The sequence below is a fragment of the Quercus robur genome, chromosome 7 (genome assembly GCF_932294415.1).
Source record: "Quercus robur chromosome 7, dhQueRobu3.1, whole genome shotgun sequence".
Taxonomy (NCBI): Eukaryota; Viridiplantae; Streptophyta; class Magnoliopsida; order Fagales; family Fagaceae; genus Quercus; species Quercus robur.
In genome coordinates, this window is record NC_065540.1 from 22,994,532 (window position 1) to 23,000,900 (window position 6,369).

General features: G+C 36.4%; 1 non-coding gene and 1 pseudogene across 1 annotated transcript; both read left to right on the top strand.

Moving 5' to 3' along the window:
* Positions 1-1,298: 1,298 nt before the first annotated feature.
* On the top strand, positions 1,299-1,396 carry LOC126693839 (small nucleolar RNA Z157/R69/R10). Its single transcript, XR_007645553.1, has one exon. It is a non-coding gene; the product is annotated as a small nucleolar RNA Z157/R69/R10 (small nucleolar RNA).
* A 3,070-nt stretch (positions 1,397-4,466) lies between these two features.
* Positions 4,467-5,756, top strand: LOC126691181 (cell division cycle 20.2, cofactor of APC complex-like; annotated as a pseudogene).
* Positions 5,757-6,369: the final 613 nt, after the last annotated feature.

Below are 6,369 nucleotides of genomic sequence, written 5' to 3' on the forward strand. Positions count from 1 at the left end.
TTTGAAGAATACGTTATAAACTCAGGGGCTTCAAGTTCCATACACCACATTATTCAAGGAGTCATATGAATACAGTTGAATAGCCTGGCTAAAGCCTAAGGTGGCATTTAGTAAAGGGGAATCCACATTACTCCTCACATCCAAATTCCTAGGAATGTGATGCCTTGCAATCTGAATACCTAGGAATGTAACTATTCCTATGTTTGGTTTAATTGGGAATCTAATAAGATTCCTAGGAATGTGAGATTATAATGTCTAGTTTATTTCTAGGAATCTTAATTGAATTATTTATTTTTCTCATTCTATCCTTAGATTTGTAAATCCAATATAAGTCTTTTTAAAAAAATAATAATAATCTTCCTCTAAATAAATAATGAAAAAAAAATATAAACTATAAATTATGACAAATTCATTAAAACTATAGTTTAAAAAAAAAAAAAGATGAATATATCAACAGGGTTGTCTATCGTGTTTATTTTGTTTTGGCGGGAAGAGATAATGTTGTTTTGGTGGGAAGAGATAAAGATAGAGGAAAAAATATTGAATATTTGTTATTTTATCTCAATTGCTTAAATGATAAGGAAAAAAAATGCTAAAATTATCAATTTATAAAAAATACAATTTCATTTAACATTGGGAATTTGGATACCCACTTGTTTTAAAGGAAATCTACATTCCTACTGAAAGGGGGTTAAAAGAGGAATTCAAATTCTCCTAGCATCTGATTCTCTAGTGTAATTTGCAACCAAACATGGAAATCTTTAAACATTCTTAAGAATCCTAAAACATTACCCCGTATCAAACGCCACATAAAAGTCTTGGACAACTCTTCATTATTTATTAAAAAAAAAAACCTTAGAGCTGACAATGGGCTGGGTTTGGTACGTTTGTGATGCATGAGGCCCAAGTACCCAAACAAGCCCAGTCCTACAATATCGGAGCCCTATCTAAAAGTCCAACCATTTCATATCAGTTATCTGCCGCCAAGGAAGTAGGAAGTAGAAACCACAGACAGCACAGCCAGGCCCAAGACCCAAAACCCAAAACATGTCATAACTCAACAAACCCTAATTTCTAACACAGCCGCTTCAGCGCTTCCTATAAAAGTAGACACGAGGAATCTCTTTCATAACATCATCTTCTGCCCTCTCTCTCTCTCTCTCTCATCTCACCCTATTAGGGTTCCGAAGATTCTTCTAAGACTCCATCATCTTCAGGTTTTTAGGTTTTAGCTTTGCTCTCTCTGTTTTTTTTATTTTTTATATGAACATGTCTCTGTCTCTGTCTGTGCTTGTTTGAAGTGTGCGGTGATGAGGCTATTTGTGGACTAGAGTTTCTGATCTGGGTTCTTCTTCCCATATTCTGATTACAAACCCTTGGCTGTCTGAGCACATGACCTCCTCTATTTCTCTTTATTTTTTGACATCAATGTTTTGGAAAGTTACCGTTACATTTTCAATTTTAAATGTGATGTGCCTGCTTTGTCCCTTGTTTCTTAACCTTTTTCTCGATTTATTGGCCTCCATTTTTGCCTTTTTTTTTTTTTTTTTGAGAAGTCCTTTTTCTTATTTTGGTCCATGGAGTGAGTCATATAGGTGTCATGTCACGTGTGCCATACCCACAATAGAAAGAATAAAATATAAAATAAAGCATTTACAATGATTTGCTGCTTGTGAATTTATATTAAATAATAATACTTGAAATATGTGATGAAATCATGAAACTGATTTCCTAAATAAATAATCTAAATAAAAAATAAAACATTTACAATGATTTGCTGACAGAGGATATCGTCCTTCACTCACTCCTATTTGGACTCTCTATGAGGCATAAAATTCCAATTTTACCTCAATAGAGGTCTTACAAATATCCAAACACAATTTTAGGAAAATATATGAAAACATAAACTTAGAGCATTAGCATTAGAAAACTCTAATTCTATTACAATGCCTCCAGCATCCCAAAACTCTATTTTTATTAAAATATTATTTTTTAATATTTCTTTATAACTGTCATTTTTTTTTTTAGACTCATATTTCCTGGGCTTTCCAACAATCTTTTTTTTTCCTCTCTTTCTCCCTCAACCTCTAGCAACACACAAGCCATCAACAACCACAGCCACAGCCACGGCACCAAAAACCCAAGCCACCGATCAACTCAAGCCACCGATCAACCCATCAACAACCACAGCCACGGCACCAAAAACCCATCAGCACTGATCAACTCATCAACAACCACAGCCAGGGCACCAAAAACCCATCAGCACCTCAACCTATCAACAACCACAGCCACGGCACCTCAACCCATCCGCACCTCAACCCATCAACAACCATAGCCACGGCACCAAAAACCCATCAGTCCATGCCGCCGATTTGAAACCCACTGGAGCAAACCCATTAAAAAAAATCATCACCGGAGCCACCATCGGAGCTACCGATGATCAACCCAACCGATCCACCCACCGATCAACAGATCCACTTTTTCAAACCCACAATCAACCAATCCCAGCCCACCGATCCAACCACGGCCCAAACACCGGACCCAACCACGACCCACAACCCCTTTAGGCACCGGTCACAGCAAAAAAAAAAAAAAACCACAACCACCACAGTGACCCACGCCAAAAACCACAGTGACCCACGCCGTCACCCACGCCAAAAAAAAAAAAAAAAAAAAAAAAAAAAAACAACCACAGAATTGCCGGATTGCAACCCACCAGAAAAACTGAGCCACTGTGATGTGTGATGTATGTTGGGAGGAGAATGGTGTTTGGGTCTGAAGAGAGGAGAGAGCAGATGGAGAAACAAAGAAGAAAGAGAGAGAAGAGAACTGAAATAATGAGATAGAGGAGAGAGAAATTTCGGGGGGAAAAGTGAATAAATTTTTTTTTAGAATACTGCTGTTAGAATTATACTGTAGCACTATTGCAAAAAAATTGGTAATAGTTGAGTTTAGCATTGTCTGATGCAAAGGATTTTAAAGCTTAAAATGCCAAATTGTCCTTAGATATGGAATGCTAATGCTCTTATAGTCAAAGTTTCAATAATTTGTTAAAAATTAAGAGTTTTTAAAATGATATTAGGCCTAACCAATAATAATAAGAAGGCCATGTGACCACATGACTTGATATATTAATAAGACCAATGATCACATGACCTAATATATCCATAAGGTGACCTTTTTTTTCTTTTTTTTTTTGAGAATCTCCATAAGGCGACTTAATTTGATATATCAATGTGATGTTGTAAGGAGATACTCACACTAAATGACAAAATTTGAAAAGTTGAATCAATTTCTTCTAATTTATTTACATCATTCACACTAAACAACAAAAGCTTGAAAAGTTGAATTCAACATTTAGTTTCCTTCTCATTTATTTGATAGCATTCACATCGAGTGGACAAAACAATAAAATTTTTATTAAAAAAAAAATCTTAATAAAAAGAAGATAGAGAAACATAGATGAGATATCAGTTCGGTACTGATCTACCAGCTAAAATGGCCTATTTTCACTAGTAAGTTTGATATATAGAATGGTATTATTTGAATGTGTTTTGGTATTGGTGGACTGACTGGTAGGATAATTACTAATTGTATTGGATGATTCAGTACTTTTATTAACTTCCTTGATCAGACCTTCATGGCCGAATATAATTTATGGGTTTGATCTATGTTATTTGTTTGTTTATGGTTTTGGTAATTGCAAATGGCAGCGGCTTTGTCTTTTTGGCCAATAACTCTATTTTTAAGAATCATCTAGTGGTTTCAAGCAATGGTGCGAATGGTAGTTTGGGTGGTTTGTGTGACAACGGTGTCTGTGTCTTTTGGCTGAAATGGGTAGAGAAAAAAGAGAGAAAAATTATTATTAGAATTTAGTAGAGATAAATATTAAAGCTAATTTAGGTGTTTATATGTTAATATAAAAAAAGTGGAGTTTTCTATGTTAATTTAGTTAAAATTGTGTGAATGCTTTAAACCAACAAATATGTAATAAATCCCTTAATCACCTTCCTTCTCTTGTACCTTAATTTCCAAACCATTAAAGCCTCAATTCCTCTCTCCCATCCCAACCATTCCCTTTTCCTACCCTTAATGGAATGTTCGAGTATTTGGCTATTATTTTAGTAAGTCTCATTAACAAAGAGGTGAGTATCAAGCTCAAAATCTTAGTAGAAGTAGAACAAAGTAAGAGGTTTAAGATAATGAGGAAGGTTACTTCAAATAAATAGATGAATAAAAAGAAAGTAAAGGTGATCACACAAAAATATTGAAACCTCACAGCAGAAACGAAGGTCTCAACCTTGGGTGGAAATTTATGCCTTCACCTTTGTCATCTCAAAAAAGAAATAACTGTCATTGCCGTTGTCTTCATCTTCATCTTCTCTCATGAGCTCATCTTCAACTTGATTCAAGCAATCATGGTGGGGAAAAATCAACAATCGAAACCAAGCTTGAGCGGCTTGATTATGGCAATCGTGAACTCGTCTCCCTCTAAACCGTCTTCTCAATCTATCAAAAACATCCTATCTTGTTTGGTTTCCTTTTGTTTGATTATGCAGACTCCTGAGAGAAAATTAGATGCCCCTGACATAGTGGATGATTACTATCTCAATTTACTGGATTGGGGGAGCAGCAATGTTCTTGCAATTGCTCTTGGAAATACAGTTTATCTCTGGGATGGTTCAAATGGCTCTACTTCAGAACTTGTCACTATTGACGATGAAGATGGCCCTGCCACAAGTGTTAACTGAGCTCCTGATGGCCAGCACATTGCCATTGGCTTGAACAATTCTGAAGTACAGTTGTGGGATTCAACAGCTAATCGACAGGTTCCTTGATTCTTCATTTATCCTCTTTATTTTTTTTATTCTATTTTATAAATTTTTGCTAATACTTTTTGGCTACTGTAAATGTTCTTTCTGTAGCTAAGAACTTTGAGAGGTGGACAGATTGAGAGTTGGATCACTGGCATGGAACAATCACATCCTTAGCATTGGAGGAATGGATGGTCTGATCATTAACAATGATGTAAGAGTTAGATCACATATTCTCGAAACCTATAGAGGTCACGAGCAAGAGGTTTGCGGGCTTAAATGGTCACCTTCAGGCCGGCAATTGGCAAGTGGTGGCAATGATAATCGCCTATTCATATGGGACAGATCAATGGCATCTTCAAATGCAGCGACGCAGTGGCTTCATAGACTTGAAGAGCACACATCTGCAGTGAAAGCTCTTGCTTGGTGTCCTTTCCAGAGCAATTTGCTAGCTTCTGGTGGAGGGGTAGATGATAGGTGCATAAAGTTTTGGAATACTCATACTGGTGCATGCTTGAATTTTGTGGACACTAGCTCTCAGGTGTGTGCTTTATTGTGGAACAAGGATAAGAGAGAGCTGCTTAGTTCTCACGGGTTTTCTCAGAACCAACTTACTCTTTGGAAATACCCATCAATGGTGAAGATGGCAGAGCTCACTTGTCATACTTCTAGAGTTCTTTTCATGGCTCGGTATTATATGAACTAAACATGAAATTTTTTTTAATCACCCTGAAAATTTTTATCTTTCTTCATGGATTGACATGTTTTCACCTTAATATAAACCTTTTGCAGAGCCCAGATGGTTGCACAGTGGCAACAGCAGCAGCAGCAGATGAAACACTTAAATTCTGGAATGTCTTTGTGCTCCCGCAAGTGGCAAAACCTGCTCCAAAAGCAAATCCTATGCCCTTTTCCCATGTAACTCGTATCAGACAGATGTAAAAGCTCTAAAATGTCTCTGCAAACTCTAATTGGATATTCCCTATGTGCAAAGCTGATAAGGGAGCAGCTGCAGCCGAGAGAATTGCAAGGCAAGGAGATGCTTCAACATCAGATGATTCAGAGGACTCTTTGGAATCGATAGCTAATGTAATGATTCTCTACAAACTCTGATTGGATCTACGCCATGTGCATACATCAGTTATTTTGGCTGATAAGGGAGCAGGAGATGCAACAGATGATGCAAGGCCAGCTGGCCACGTAATACTAACTAGAATTCAATAATGCAGCTTGAGTTTGATTTCATTGTGCAGGAAGCATTGGCAAGGTTCTATCGATTCATTTGGAATCTCTTCTATGCTGAGTACATTATATATCCTTTCATCTAGCAAATTAATCTTTATTTTTCCTGACCTCTTATTAGAAAAAGAGAAAGAGCTTTTGAAAATATCAGAGAATGCTTTTAGATAATGATATATTGTTGTGTGCATTATTTGATAAAAAATTTCCTGTATTAAACTGCGTTGCTTGGCAAGCAAAAGTAACATATGTTTTAATCGACAATTCGACACTCTATAGAACTATATAATAATACTTTTGCTCAGAGGATAAGTGT